This window comes from Oryzias latipes, chromosome 14 (assembly GCF_053564925.1).
Source record: "Oryzias latipes strain Hd-rR chromosome 14, Olatipes_Hd-rR_3.1".
Lineage (NCBI taxonomy): Eukaryota > Metazoa > Chordata > Actinopteri > Beloniformes > Adrianichthyidae > Oryzias > Oryzias latipes.
Genome location: NC_136250.1, coordinates 19,200,435 through 19,217,170, shown reverse-complemented (window position 1 = coordinate 19,217,170; position 16,736 = coordinate 19,200,435).

Here is a 16,736-nt window from a genome sequence, read left to right as displayed (position 1 = left end):
ATTCACTGGCAAAAATAATCAAATGCATTGCTCGCGTTTTACTATTCACGGAAATATTCGCTGATTTTTTTTTTTCAGTGACGTGACTCCTCCGATTCATCATAAAGACTCAAGACACTTGTACGAGACTTTTGCATCAAACGATGAAGGAGGAAGCACAGACTCCTGGTTTTAGGGCACAGAGTGACACTCCTAATGTCTGTTATGAAGTACACTACGGTACAGTCTATAGCTATAAAAAAAGAAAAAACTCTTTATGTTGAGTAATATCCCAACGTTCTATAATAAAAGTTTTACAAAGCATCAGAAATGTTTCAGAAGTGTTTTTGATGAGTGACGATCGGTGACGGACATTCTTCGGCCACGGGTGTGTGTGTGTGTGGGGGGGGGGGGTCTCCGTATTTGCGTATTCGTGGGTGTCTCTGGTCCACAACCCCCATGATTATGGGGAGTACTCTACATTTTCAAGAGACAATAAGAGTCATCCATGGTATTTGTTGAAAACAAATGTAAGATATCAAAACAGTTTTTATACTACATTTGACTGGTTTAATTCTTTTTAAGCTTCATAACCTCTAGGCAAATTGTGATTTTAGTTTATTTATTTATTTATTTTTCTAGAAAATGCAAGATGGGGGCCTCTTCCCAAGGTCAACGAAACATTGCTGTAGACTTGTGGGGTGTGTGTGAAATTTCATGAAAATGGCCCCACCGAAAGTTTTTTCTTCTTCCATGTTGTACGAAAATTTGAAAATCACCAAATTTCCCAATATGGCCGCCAAGCCGTAGTTTCTGCGCCCATCCCATAATAATTTTAGACTTTCCTGACACCTGTGTTAGTGGATTTTGAATTTTTTTTTTTTTGGAGCCCATAAGAGGTTTTAGACCCATTAATTTTTTAAACTGTTTTTCATGCTGTGATGTCATCACCTTTCGTAAATTTTGGTGATTTTTTTAATAGGTGGTGGTGGTGACATTTTTGCTCAAAGGCGAAGGAAAAAAAGACAGATGGCAAAAACAATGAGGTCCTTGCAGTTAAAGACTATTGTGGGCCATGACTGGACAGATATTTAACAACCATTAGTTACAGGAACACTATAGCTGCACAACAATTTGCAAGAGTATAGAATTTAGTCTTTGATGAAGGGTTTTCAAATGATCAAAACAAATGCTTCGGTTATCGAAGAAAAATGTTGCGCTTGGAGGAGGTGGTTTTTGAGGCGTATTTTGCAAATCTGCAATGATAAATTTTTCCAACTAAATGGGTTATGTGACCAACAACCAATGCGCTTCTTAGTAGAAACTGGCTGCCTTGAGCACTGCACAGCGGATGCCACAAGAGGTCCCACAGCGTCACACAGCTCATCAAAAGTTGAACTTGTCGTACAGAATTGTTGGATCACAGCTCCTCTGTAAAATCACCAACCACAATTCCCCAAAATCGCTTCATCCTTAGCCGCTCCCACATGCAAGGAGCTCGCCTTTGTTCAAATCCATCGCCATGTTTTTCAATGACTTATCACGTGAGTTGGTTTGTGTTTATTCGCAAAATTATGATTTAGTGGAAACAGTGTGATTGCCAAATTGTGTTTTTTTGACAAGAATTTTGATCATGTTTTGCACATATGTGTAATAGAAATGCAGCAGTTTCCATGTTTCCATAGCTTTGTGCAGGGAGAGGTCTTTGCAATAATGCCACTCATTTGTTTGCACTAGCGCTGTTTCTAGACTCATGAAATCACAAGTTAGATCTTATTACCTGCATGCCACACAACACTCAGCCAAGGGCGGCTTTTTCATCAGCCGCTAATTTATCACCTTTGCTGTTATTTGAAAGATTGCTTGTTTTGCAACAACAAATCAAAACCGAAATGGAAGTGCGGCTCGTTATTTTGAAAAATTATGGTTGTTTAGTGAATGGTGAAAAATGTTAGTCCAGCATCAGCTGCCAAAAGCACATACTTCACTTTCATAATGAGACCGTCAAGTTAACCTGAATTTCCCTTTGTACTCAACACACATGGAGACCTTTTTGCTCACTTTGGTCATCACGCTAACAGAGAAGGAGACTTGACAAGCATGGCAGATTTCAGCTTCTTCAGCCTAGAAATAAAGGGAAGGAAAGCTGCAACTTCAGAAGCCAATTATTCAACTTTTGCCAGCTTTTTCCCCCCGTTTTCCTCATGGTAGAGGGTTGCTCACAGAAAAATAGGGGGGAAAAAATGTCTTCACCATTCTTTTACAAACTACGGCACGGTCCACACGTTTTACAAGCTATCTTCACGTCATTTCTTTTCATTGTTTTGCCGTACCTTTTAATTGTTTTTTTATAATTAAAGCTTTAAATGAATTCCTTTGTAAAATAGTTGCTTCCTGTGCTCTTGAAATGTGCCAACTGGGAACATTTACTCTGAGATTCCTTGCAGTGTTTGGATAAGACTCGGATGCTGCTGACAAAGGAACTGCATGTCTGTAGAAGTGTGAGACGACAGCTTTACAGCCAAATCATGCAAAGCTGTGCCTCTTTTCTGCCAAAAATGAGATTCATATCAAGGGGTGATTGGAATTTTCTTTAAGAACACATACATATACAAAGTGAACTCTCCAAAATCCACAATAAAAGTGTTAAAGGATCGATATTCATGAAGGGTAGTTTTTGGATCACAGTAGAATTAAACGTGGATAAGCAGAAAGTGAGCACTTAAACAAGAAGGAACTGAATGCTAAGTATTTCTACTTTATGCAAGGTCGTTCAGACAAAGACGAAAACATATAAAAGGTCTTTTCGGAGTAAAATGTTTACTTCCTTGAGAGTCCGCCTTCTGAGGGACAAAGTTATTAAAAAGAAAAGCATGTCTTGGCAAACGAGACGAGCAATTGTTGGCTATGTCTGAATTCTCCGACTAATAAAAACTGTACCATCTAGTGCCCAGGATTTTAAAAGCAAAGCGGAAACAACGCTCACTATTTTTTGTTTTTACAAGGAAATATGGCATCACAGATTTCTCGAAGTATGAACATTTTACGAAGACTATTTAGGAATCCACTGTGTTCTAGAGCTCAAGAATTATACAGTTTGTAAAAAAATCAATTTGTTCACATTATAAAAAGCAATGCATTGTGGCCTATATTCCCGATGTGTACTGAGCATTGATGCACACTGTTTTTTTTGCAGAGACTTCTGGGAAATGTCTAGGGCACTGGATTTTGGAATTGTAGGCTGTGTCTGCATTCATTCACTAATTAGTGTACTATATAGGGCATTCATCATTTTAGTGGTTGGATGGCTGAGGTGGCTGCGTGTAGGACAAGCTTATGGCAAAACAGGGTTTGATTCCCAGGGGTGCAAAGAGCTTATTGGAGTGTGGGTCCTTCAGGCCTTGTCACACAGCCATTAAGTACATTTTGCGCATTTTCCACATGTGAAATATCATTTTTTCACGATGCATACGTGGTATGTGGTACACGTAGGTGTTTCCAGAATTCATCATTTGTCGATGTCCACAGATGTCCGTCGAGGTGGCCTAGAAATTTCCCAAAAGTCTCTGCGAAAAACCAGTGACCATCAATGCTCTGTAGTTTGTGTTTAAAAAGATCTTTCATGTGATGGAAATGTATTTAAATTTATTTTTAATAAAACAATCAAATTTTCATTTTTAGACCTCGGTGGATCCATAAACAATCTTCTTAAAATTTTCATATTTTTGGGCTTTTACTTCGGGAAACCTGTGACGTCGTATTTGCTGTTTTAAAAAAAAAAAAAAAGTAGTGAGCGTGGTGTCTGAATTGCTTTTAAAAATACAGGGCACTAGATTGTCTCACACTATATGGAGGGAAATGGACATCCGTAAATTCGGACAGCTCTAGAAGTTGTCAAACACACTATATGGTGCACTATATAGTGAAGGAATTCGGACACAACCATTAAAAACTAACTGGCACTATACATGGATGATATGTTTAATATTAAGAATGTCATTTAAAACAACATATTTGTAGTATATGTAGTTCGGTGTGTACTCTGTGCATTTCCTCACTTATATTTCCTATTTATCCCACGTAGTTCTAAAAGAGAAAGAGCCATGTTGTTTATGGTTTTATAAAGAGATATTCTACCTCGAGGTCTGTGTCTCTGTCAGAGGCCTCAAGTAAAAGTGACCCCTCTCTTATTGTTGCGTGTCGGCGTGTTGCTGGCACTGCCGGGGGGAAGAAGCAGTGAGCAAACAGGAAGAAGAGGCGGTTTTGTATCATCCATCTGTGTCTTGTATCAAAGTAGAAAACTCTCATTTTCTGTGAGAGTGGTTAGGAAAATTCTGCCTGTTCCTCAAGCAAAACACTGACACATTAAGAGTACTGAACTATTAAAGTTGGAGAGTGAATCCTCGTCGGAATGCACTGAACCTAATTGGATACCAAAAAAAATTAAATTCATATTAGTGTTTTGTTAAAACCTCAAGTAAGACATTTCTCTTTTATCAGCTCTAGGGAAAAGAATTACTATTTATATTTGAGTGATTTAGGCACCCAATGAAATATTTACAAATTGATCCTCAGTGCTTTTGATATGCTTTAAATTATATATGAATTTTGTGTTCTACACTTTGACTGTTGGCATATCATGTACAAAAATTCCAAATCTAAAAATGTACAGCTATTTTCCTATACAATGACTGTATGTGAAAACTGGACTGAGTGACCCCCTCCCTCCCACATTCCAAACAGGAAGTACCCGCCCGTTCCAAGAAGCCAAAATCCCATAACGTCCATAGAGAAAAACTGGCCAATCAGATGCCTCAATAAAAGTATGTGGTCTCGTTAGCAACGTTCAATTGATTTACCTGAGCCCACTTTCAAGTGGTAGGGGTTTAGTCTCCCTATAAACTCACTCCTGATTGGCAGGAGTGGTAAATGATAACTCAGACAGACTTGGACCAATCACTGTGTACGAAGGATTTCTGGCTCCAACATGGAGCTGTCCATATCGCAAAACAATGACGACTGAATTGACCTCCTTTGTTGGAGCCGGATGCAAGTCATTTTGTATGGTGTTGAGGTAGCCCTGTTCTAGCCTCCCTGAGTTGGTTAAAAAGGAAGTGAGTGACATAAACTTGGTTTGAAAAAAATATCAATTTTTGAAAAAGGGCCGTTCCCTTTCTGCATACTCACAAATGCTAAAAAGAGAAAACAACTGGTTCCATGCCCTGTGTCAGGAAATGAGTGTGCTGATCACTATATGGCTTTACATGGTCAAAAAGGTGTGGGTCATGTTCTAGATGATTGGGTTTTGTGCATCTTTCTAGATGTGGTGTCCAATCAGTGATGTCTGCTCTCTCCTGCTCTCGCTCCTGTCAAAAGGTAGAGCGAGGTCATCCTGTTGCTCAGTGGAAAGTAGAAAAAACCTGTCCTTCAAAAGTCACAAGAGGGCACATGCTTTCATTAGAGTTAAATCACCTAAAAGTCAATACATGTACATAGCATTAACAATATGTTTATGTATATAGATATGTAAGGAATAACCACAATGGGTGTGTAACACTCACTTGGTTCAGGTCTCTTACTCTTACCATGCTATGTTACAGCTACTAAGCACATTTTGCCCAAATAGTATGGATAAAGATTGGTCATTCTTGAATAGATGCGGAAACAGTGACAAAAATTGTGGTCTTTACAAGACACTTTCACAGGTGTATCAAGAATAAACCACGTTTAAAAGTACAATTAACCACGCAAAGAACATGTAAATCAGTGTACAACATGAGCCATGTGTGATCATTGTGCTGTTCAAATCTAATTCATTAGTGATTTGTGCCTCAATTATCTAATCTTAACTTGATATGTGCACCGTATATGCAATATAAAAGTTATACATCCATTAGACCTACATGGTACGGTAGTGGAAAGCCACATATTTTTTTGTACGCATCTCGCAAAAACCATACACAATTTTACCTTTTTATGCAATTTTACACGCAATTATGTAATAAATGACAAATGACATATCCAACTGAAACAAAGCTGTGACCCAAAAATTAAGATTTGAACTGATTTGTAGCTAAAGTGAATGGTTACATCTCTAGACGCCACCCTTATAAAGTGTTTTACTTATGGCTCCAAAGATATGAAGCCAATACAGTCGCCTTACTTGCACCATGTGAATGGTACGTTGTTGCAGCCATCATCATCATTTTTATAGCTACTTTCGCCAAGACTGTGCTTGTTGTAAGGCTACACCCCACCACTTGATAGCAGGCTACAAAATCCAACGTTTCAAACTTTGAACATGAGACCACATACTTTTAATGAAAAATCTGATTGGACAGTCTTTAACTTGAACGTTATTTTGAAATTGATTTGTTTTTGCATCAGGGGCTTTGTTTGTTAGACATAGAACTTAGATGCAAAAAATAAAAAGTGCTTCTCAGAATCATCCATTAAAATAAATGAAACATCCTACAGCATACTGATTTATAACATTTTTTTAAACTTATTCCAAACGATTTAAGGGTGTTTTTATGCGTTTTTCTCCTCCATCAATGTTACATTCACAGGGTAAGTTATGCAAATAGGATGGCAACATCAATAGTTAGTTTTAGTAACCAGTTTTCTGACAAGTCTGCAAGTGTGTGTCTCAAATAACCACAGGCATCTGAACTGCGAAGTGGCTTCCTTTTGTTTCTTGTAAACAGCGACCTCTTAAAGTGTAATGAAGATCATTGATGGTGTTTGTTTTCACTGCAATCATCTGTGAAAATCTGCTTCACTTATGAACATTTATTTCATTCTGTGCTGTTTTTAGGTTTATACTCCACAAAATTAACACTTTTTTTTTTAAACCTTCTCAGTAAGCCATGTTTTAAGATGCAGTTCTTTGCTTTTTTCTTTTCAATCTTGTCATTTTTGCTTGTCTCTCTGCTCCTTACCTCATCATCAAGCTCTGCAGATGCCTGATAATGATGGTCGTGTAAATCAGCAAATGTTTTAGGAAAAAAAGCACACAAATGAATTTGGGAACACTGTTGTTTTGATCCAAACAAATTTTTGACTTAAACGAAATAGAACCCTAAGACTTTGAAGACGAGAACCTTTTACAACACTCAAACTAGCAATGTTTGTTTTCTTCATAATAACCAACTTATATTACTGGATGGAAAGAGGTTCCTTTTTGTTCTGCTGATAGGAAAACTTACTTTAAGAAAAAAAAAAGTATTTTCCTCATTATGTACACTTAAAAGCCTTGATTTTGTTTCAAAAAGTGACAATGCGCCTTGAAATCCAGAGCACCTCTATATATAGATTCGTTCTGTTCAGTTGTACTGATGTTAAAGTGATTGTGAGAGATGCGTAGCACTCATAATGTCCTAATGTCAAGATTTTTATTGTAAAAGATGCAAATATAATTTAGGATTATATGTATTCTAAATAAGTTAGCTTGGCTTACATACAACTGTTTAGAACTGGGAGTTAAAGTTATTGCGAATGTGCTAGCATGTCAAACATATAATGGTGTCGGATTGTGTTTTTTATGTCTTTCTGACAGGGTTGAGAGTTAGCATAGTCACATTAACATTAGTTTTAGTGCATCAGTCTGTTCTTTCACGTGTGACAAACAAGGTTGGGAGTTTAGATATTGTGAATAAAGAAATGCAAATGCTTCTATCGTGGCTAACATGTACTGTGTTACAAACAAGCCCCTATCATTTCTGCAAACGCAGTTACTAAAGTCTGATTGACAGATTTATGTCTAACTTGTTTGTCTCGTTTAATGCGCCACATAATTCGGTACGCGTTAAACATGACACAAGTTCAAAAACAGACCATTCATTGACGGTGCACCTATCTGGTGAGCTCTATAGTGCGTAGAATATGGTACACATGCTCAAACGAGTTCAAAAACAATATCCAGCATCCTCAAAGAGTAAACAAATAAAATAAATAAAACTAATACAAAAGACTATTTTTGTTCTTGAACACCTTTACCTTCAAGACTCAGTAAGTTTGATGGATCCGTACTAACAACTTGTTGTTTGATGTCTGATAAAGATGTCCTTAAAACTTCAGATTGACTGACGGGTGGCACTAATGGAGTTATAGTCTGCTTTATTTTTGATCAGCCTGTCTCACTACTTGTCACTTTAATTTTTACTCTCTCCCTTGTGACCTGTCAGCATGTTACAGTTGAAATAAAATGCATTCTGTGCTGAAAAAGGCAATTGTAAGCCAAAATTTACTTTTTTAAACTTCCTATGAAAGAACATTTTTGTCAAAGAATAATAAATTAACAATTAAAAAAAATTAGTGGTATGAAAGAAAAAAAAGTGATTGTCAATTAGTCCAAAAAATCAGTCTGTTCCTGCAGAGCTAATTATATAGGGGAAACTATGTTTTTAAACCTATATAACCATTCGTTTCATATTTCATGAGTTTCAGAGACCCTTATCTCCTTAATGTGATTCAAACTTTCATTTGTATATAACTTGGTTCATGTTTTCTGCCCTGTAGTTCATCAACATTGCACTAGGGGCCGTAGAGGGGCTTCCCCTGCTCATTTCAAAATGGCTGCCTCCAAGAAATGTGAAAAACACTTTTGGCAGGAAAGTTTTGCCAATTTTCAAAACTTAATGGTAGTGTTTTTTTTTTTTTTTTTACATGACTACTTGCTGTATTTTATAAATGAAAAATTTATGGATAATTGATTCTTTATAATTTAGCTACACCATATTGAAAATGTGTGGATCAAATTTGAGACGGTGGATAAGTAGGGTCCTTTTTTTATGAGCACTCGTGAATATTTTTGCATTTTAAACAAAAGGCAGTGTAACACAGCCAATACTTACATTTTGCGCATTTACCACATATGAAATTTTGGTCTTTTGTGATACATGCATGATATACATAATTTACAAGTGTTTCTTGTGTTCATCGTACGTCTGTCAAGGTTTTCGGCTGACCGGTCATTTTGGGAATTCGGTTTTGAGCTGTTTAAAATTTTCTATCGTTTGAGAATTACCCGGTTTATGCGTATTTTACGTAGTTTAAATGCAAGTATTACATAAATCTTTTTTTGCGAGATGCATACACCAAATTGTAACTTTCCACGACGGTTCCAAGTATGTCTAACTTTGCACGCATGTACCACCAACATATAACATTTACATTATGTATGTGGTGCACATATCACGTTAAAATTATATAATTGACGCATAAATCACTTATGAACTGCATATAAACAGGCACAATAATCACGTACGGCTCATGCTAAATTTGCGTATTGTGTGGCTTTTTTATTGATTTATTTGTTCTTTGGGCAGTTTATTCTTACTGCCTCTGTGGTTGTAACGTGGTTCATTCGTGATACATCTGTGATAATTTCACATAAAAAACAACTTTTCTTACTTTTTAAATGCATATTAATGCATTAACTAGTTTTCAAAGTGCAATATGTGTAAAATGTGCTTAGTGGCTGTGTGGCACGGCCTAAACATTGATGTGAGCAAAAACTCACCAAATCACCCAACGTATCAGAATTGATACTATCTATATCTAATTAAACAAAATGATATTGGAAAACAACTTGTGGATTTTATCAAAAGTTTAAAAAAAACACCCTAAATTCCCCCAAATTAACTTTTCTACCAATTTGTTGATGTAGTGGGCTTTACCCCTTGTCCTATCCTATGACCCCACCCTTACATTGACATGTTCTCCCTACCATGACTAAGGTGGATAAAGGTGAAGAGGATTTCATGTATTCTATGGTCACAAGTGAAGATCACAAATCATTGAAGAAAAAAAAGGTTCAGAGCACTGTGTAGTGGGTCTAGATGACCCAACTCCTAACGTTAAAGTGCCTAGGATGGCACAAGGGCGAGACAAAAGAGTCAGAGATAAATCTGTCAGTCAGACCATTTTATTTGCATCACAGTAACTCTAAAACCTGTTTGCAACATGCTACATGTTAGCTGTGCTGGCATATTCACAGGGTTACAGAGTTAATTGTAATACGGAGTGATAAGTCAAGTAAAGTGGGAGAGCAGAATAAATATGTTTCTTGTCGACTTAGAGCTCATCAGCCCTCTGCAGTCCACTCATCTCTGTTTAAAGCTTGGAGTTTGAGAATGGATTAGCATGACTTTTACTGACTCACCAGATGCAGACTGCTCGTATTAGCCTGGTGATTGGCCCCTCGCTTTGATCAGAAATTCTCTTTCCATTGTCAGCATGTTACTGTTTTCAGAATCGCCTTCGCTGTGGAAAGCCGCTACCTTAAAGCTACAGATGGGAGCCTGCACGCAGAGAATAGTCAACACTGACAGGAGATGGATCCTGCAATAAGTCAGGCCTTCTTAACTTAACGTCTGGATAAGTTCCGTTTGTAAAGATCTAAACAGAATCGACATGTTTCCAACAGAGGTATTTTTTTTTTCTTTTTGCTATAATAGTTTCTTTGAACATCCATTTTTAAAGAGGAAAGTGGGTGGTTGAAAAATAAAAGCAGAGAAAGTCAGATGGCTTCACACAGTCGATACGTTTGACAGGGTCAGACTGCTGCATCAGAACTGCTCAATGTCAAAAAGAAACAGTTGTGATAGAAAGAAAAATGGAACAAAATACCAAATATCTTTCTTTATTGATCTGGATGTTAAAAATGAATTTTAGAGTTGAGCAATGATGTCAGAATGCGATGCAAAAGGAACACTGAATAATACATTGGTGTTCAAGGAGAATGATTAGTCTGAGTTCAGGCTTTAGATCCAGTTTTTTCTTTTTTGAAATTAGCTTTTAGTTAAAGAATACACTGATTTCTTGCAATAGTTCTCCATATAACCTACACTCACCCGTCACTTCTTTAAGCACAACTGTTCAACTGCTCGTTAATGCAAATTTCTAATCCAATGCATTTAGGCATGTAGACATGGTCAGAACAGTCCGCTGCAGTTCAAACTGAGCGTCAGACCAGGGAAGAAAGGTGATTGAAGTGACTTTGAACATGGCATGGTTGTTGGTGCTAGACAGGCGGGTCTGAGGATTTCAGAAACTGCTGATTTGCTGGGATTTTCACCCACAACAGAGGTTGACAGAAAAAGAGAACATTTGCAATGAGTGTTAGTTCTTGTTGATGCCGGAAGTCAGAGGAGAATGGTCAGACTGGTTCTAGCTGATAGAAAGACAACGTGAACTCAAATAATCACTGGTTACCACCGAGGTCTGCAGAAGAGCATGTCTGAACGCACAACACCTCCAACCTTGAGGCAGATGGGCTACAGCAACAGGAGTGTGCCACCCCTATCAGCTAAGAACAGGAAACTGAGGCCAGAATTCAGAATCACCAAAATTGGACAAAAGATTAGAAAAAAATTGTCTGGTCTGATGAGTCTCCATTTCTGCTGCAACATTTCGGATGGTAGGGTCAGAATTTGGCGCCAACAACATGAAAGCATGGATCCATCCTGCCTTGTATTAGTGGCACAGGCTGGTGGTGGTGGTGTAATGATGTGGAGGATATTTTTTTGACACATTTTGGGCCACTTATTACCAGGTGAACATGGTTACAACGCCACAGCCTGAGTATTGTTGCTGACTATAGTCCATCCCTTTCTGACCACAGTGGACCATCTTCTAATGGCTACTTCCAGCAGAATAAGGCACCATGTCATAAAGCTGGAATAATCTCAGACTGGTTTCTTGAACATGACTGGACTCAAATGACCTCCACAGTCACCAGATCTCAACCCAATAGATCACCTTTGGGATGTGGTGGAACGGGAGATTGGCGTCATATACCACCGACAAATCAGCAGCAACTGTGTGAAGATGTCATTTCAATATTAACCAAACTCTCTGAGGTATGTTTCCGAGTTGAATCTATGCCACTAAAGATTAAGACAGTTCAATTTCATACTAGTAAGGTGTACCTTGTAAAGTGACCGATGAGTATATATAACTTGTTAAATCAACTTTTTCTTAACTTCCTGTTTGGTGTGCACACACCTCCTGCTTGACATGCATCACATTTGGTCGCTCTGATTTTTCACTAGTGACAATTCTCCTTTTTTTTTGACTGACAGAAATGTTTATTGTTCTCAAAATTCTGACTATTTTTGTCAGACTCCACCAGTACAGCACAAAGCAACGTACATCCTAACCTCCGCAGCAGCTTGACGTTAAGCAAAAAGGATTTCAGAAACAGAGTGCACACTTTGAGTGCCAGTTCTTAATAAAAGATGTTTATGGCATTTTCAAACGAGTCAGGTATTTGATTACACAGTGACAGCTTGTAGCTGTTCTGACACAGTCACTAACCTTTTATCGAAGGAGTAGACACAAATCATGTTTTTGACCTTTCCCTCGTTTCACACAATCTGACAGACAGAGCCTTTTACTGTCAATATTCCATTTGAAATGGATAATTTTTGATTTCTCCAAGAAAGTTGAGCCACACAAAAGCTTTCATCGAATTCTCCCAGAGGTATCAGTTCAAAAAGCAACAGTCTACTTCTGTTACAAGCTTCTAGTTTGGCCTCGGCTGCCCTTCTGGTTGGATCCTGCAGACTTGACTGTGATCACACATTTGGAAACAAGAAGGACGTGAAATAATACATTGCTCTCTGACGGCATGAAAAAAAGGGGAAAAGCGACCTGATCCCGTCTTGAACTTTATCGTCATCTAGATTTTACACAAATAGATGTTTCTTTCAAATATTTTTTCAGTACACAAGCAGCCTGGAGGCGGAGCTGTGGCATTGTGTTTGAGATGAAAGGGGCAAACTCTTGCCTGAAGAGATTCAAACTAGGCCCCTCGGTGGGCTGTTCCTCTCTAATGAATTCAGTCCTATGTGTCACTATTTTGGTAAAACTTGACATCTATCCCATGCAGATTTGTAAAACTTTCACAACTCTGCTTTAGTGCGAAGACTTTTGTCATTTACTTCCAAATTTCTACTTCTCGTTCTGCGATTTTGGCTGTCCCAGCTACCGTAGGTTTGTTCGTCTTTCTGTTTTCGACTGCATGCATATTCATCACTCCCTGATTTTGTCCTTCCACTTTCACACTCAAGTGTGCAGGGCTCTGAAACAATGCGCTTCATCACACAGAGACGACAAGATGCCTCTGTTTTCATCCTCCAGTCGGCCCTGAAATGAAAAGCTTCCTCAGATATCTCACACATTCGGAATCTTTTTACCACATTTTCCTCTTTTTGCTTTGCTCACCGCCTATACTGCAGCTTATTTTATACTTAATGATCTCCTGTGGATGCACAGCCAGCCTTATAGACTAGCTTGCACACACACACACACTCAAAAAAAGACAGAGCAAAAAGAAAAAAACAAGATTTGCCACCACTATCGACAGTGGGCTCAGCTCTTGTCATGGCAACCACAAAAAAAAAAGCAAGGAAAATAAAAAAGCTGAGGGTTGGCCGTGTTCACTGATGTGAAACCAATAAGGAATTGTGTTCTTGTAGATTTGTTGTGTTGTCTGGACGGGAGGTCAAATTCACTGCAGTGCATTTTACGGTTGCTCACTGGAAAGCTGTAAAAACCCAAACTGTGTGTGTCATGGGGCTACGTTAACCTTCTACAGGTCTACAGGAGGGGCACCAGGGACCCCCACTGCTGGGAATTGGTCAAACTACACTTTATTTATAACAACCAGAAACCACCTGTTTGTATATCCTTTATTTCACAAATATTTTTCATTCGTAACAGTCGAAAATATTGTGACCATTCAAATAAATGTGCAAACATCCGTGTGCTCTTCTTCACCTTACTGTTTGATGTTTGGGTAGGCCAAGTGATTCATCCTTGAAAGAAAATAATTCTGAGAATGACATGAAACACCTTTTTTTTCCCTTTAATGAATATAAACTAAGGTCACTGAGTTTTCAGTTACCATCTTTCTTTCTTATTTTTGTTCAAAACGAAAGAAAAAATCTCTAATTTCACCTGCTGATCTGCCTGCCCTTGAAATAACATCTGAAGTTTAAATTTATATTTAAATATCTACTTGATTTATTTGTATTATTTCAATTATTCAAAGTGTAAAAGTGGAAGACAAATTTAAATCATGGGAGAAACCTTGGGATATTCCTCTAACTAAAAGCAGGTGGATCAGCTATGTCTATTTAGCGATTTTCAGGACGGTGGGGTTTAGTGTTATCATGCAGTATTTGGCCAATTGGGGGATGATTGATGAACAAAAAGTATAAAAAACAACAAACAACAAATCCCTTAACATGTTCTGTGACCAGACATTTTGACCTTCTCATTAAAATATGTATACTGTAGTTGGAATTCACAGTCAGCCGAAAGACTTTGAATGTGCCACCATTGACTGTATATGAGATCTGGACTGACTGTGACATCACCTATAGCAGAACACAGTCAATTTCGATGACAATCACTTGAAAGTGGGCTACACAAAATCTGTTTGGTATGTTCAGCACAGGACCACATACGTTTATTGAGGCATCTGATTTGATGGAATGCCTCTGATCTGATCAGAGCAAGAACGGTTATTCTGATGAACAGAATGACTGGGTAATTGCTGTTTGATTGAAGTCTGTGTGATTTACCTTCTTGGAACCAGCAGGTACTTCCTGTTTGGGTTCACAGGGGGAGGGGTTCACTCCGGCCAGTTCTCATATACAGTCAATGAAGGGGACCCAGTGACCGCTTCGTGATCAGTGGTTGGATTAGAGAGGAAAACTACTATTAAGGTCTATTCAGACTGGACACATTTGGTTTCCTTAAACTGATCCAGAGTTTGTTTCCCCCAATAATCCCTAACATATTTTTAGTCTGAATACACCCAAGCGTCACTGGTCCGTGACCCATCATTTCCAATCGGACTGAGCTCCGGTTTGCTCAGAGTTTTTTTGTCTGAATGAAAACAACTGAACTACTAAATAGGCCACTGTAGCTGGGCATTGCAGGATTTCAACAGGAAGGAAGCAACCATTAAGATCTGGTCATGTTGTTTCAAAACAAATCCACAGTGGACAAAAGTCTGAATACAAACCAAACGCAAGGTTGAGGACTCAATACGGACAAAATTAAGCTGACCTGGACCGTACCAATGGACTTTTCCAGTCTACATACACCCTAAGTCTTCCAACCATGGATGTTGTTGCAGCTTCCCATTAACTAGATGGTTAGTAGACATGGATAACAGATTATTGAAGCCAGTTTGTCAAAACTAGTAGCACGTTTGTTATGAATGTATTTTATTCTGTTTCTGAGTTTCCATCAGGCATGAAATACGGGTGTTCCTTTACCTCTCTGACTTAAATCATCTATCATCATCTAAAATGTTTTTTGGTGCATGTTTTTCAAATTGGCCCTGATAGAACCACTTTACTTTGTAACTTTTACTGCTTTTAAAGTGATTTGACACAGTCTTTTGATGTGAGTGTCTCAGGAAAGTCAAATTTCAAGGTGAAAAAATGTTATTTTGTTTTGTGAAACACGATGGATGGGTCCGATTTTCCCCGGAAACTGTAGCAGCGCCATTGTCAATACTTCCATCTGAAGCGAGCTGGCGAGTTGCAGGTGGTAATCTAATGCAGAGGTGCAGGTGTTAGTAGCAGGGCAGCAAGTATCTAATAGTCCTGCAGTGTTGACTTTGGCACAGCAGCAGTACAAACATGTTGCTGCGGAAGAACCCACTTCCACTCTAATGTATTTACTGTCTAATTTGTGTCACAGTGAGAGACCATATATCCTGTTTAGGGAGTGACACCTCTCCTCCTCCACTTTATGGAGCAGTGCAGGCATTTGATGGGACTGGGGCATGCTGGGCTGATGGATGAGCTTGTCAAGGCAGCCCCTCGATGCTCTCCTCCCCACATAATGCACGAGACCGGAGGACCTCAATCATATAGAAAGGCATCGCTTGAAACACAGTTAAAAACTCATCCATAACACCTGAAAATAATCTTCTTAGCAGAACGAGCCGTTAGGATGAGTGCTGATCTACAAGCTTTTTTTTTTTTTTTTTTAAAGGCCCGGTTAGGTGTGAGCTTTTAAATTCAAACTGAATTCATGTCATTTGAAAAAAATAAAAATAAAAAATAAAAATGCTAATCTGTGTCGTGACAACTCACTTTATTCAACTGATAAACACGCCTCAGGTTGACAGCTGTTTTTTATTTTTTCCCTCTCCTTCCTGCCATCACTATAGTCTGCCAGTGTACAATGTTGAACACAGACCCCTTTAATGTCAGAAATTCAGCACAACACTGAGAGTTTGATTCCCCGAGGCAGAAGTTTGGAATCCCTGACAGGTGTTTCAAAGAGTCGAATTTGTGGATGTTCTCAAACAAATTCTTGAAACACTGTGCTTTAATACTTCTCACTGAGTGACTATTTTTTGCACATCTATTTCTGCTCTGGTTTCTGTATGAAACTCCAATCAGAGGTAAACTTGGCTGATGTGTGTGCGGCTGCATCTAGAACAACAAGTAGCACATCAAATAGTGCATAGCCACCAGTAATTTCAATATTTGAATATACAGTAGGATCCCGCTGTAGTAGCAGCCAGCGTTGATGTTAAGAGTTAGCTGCATGGCTGCCTGTCATCCTGGGGAAACAAAGGCAGCGCACTGTAATAAAACCCTTTATTGCTTCTGCAGATGCAGGAAGCTGGGAAGATGTGCAGAAGACTCCAGCTCATATACGCTTGTTCAAAATGTGGAATGCAGATGGATGACATCCCAACCAAGCCTGGAACTCAAGTA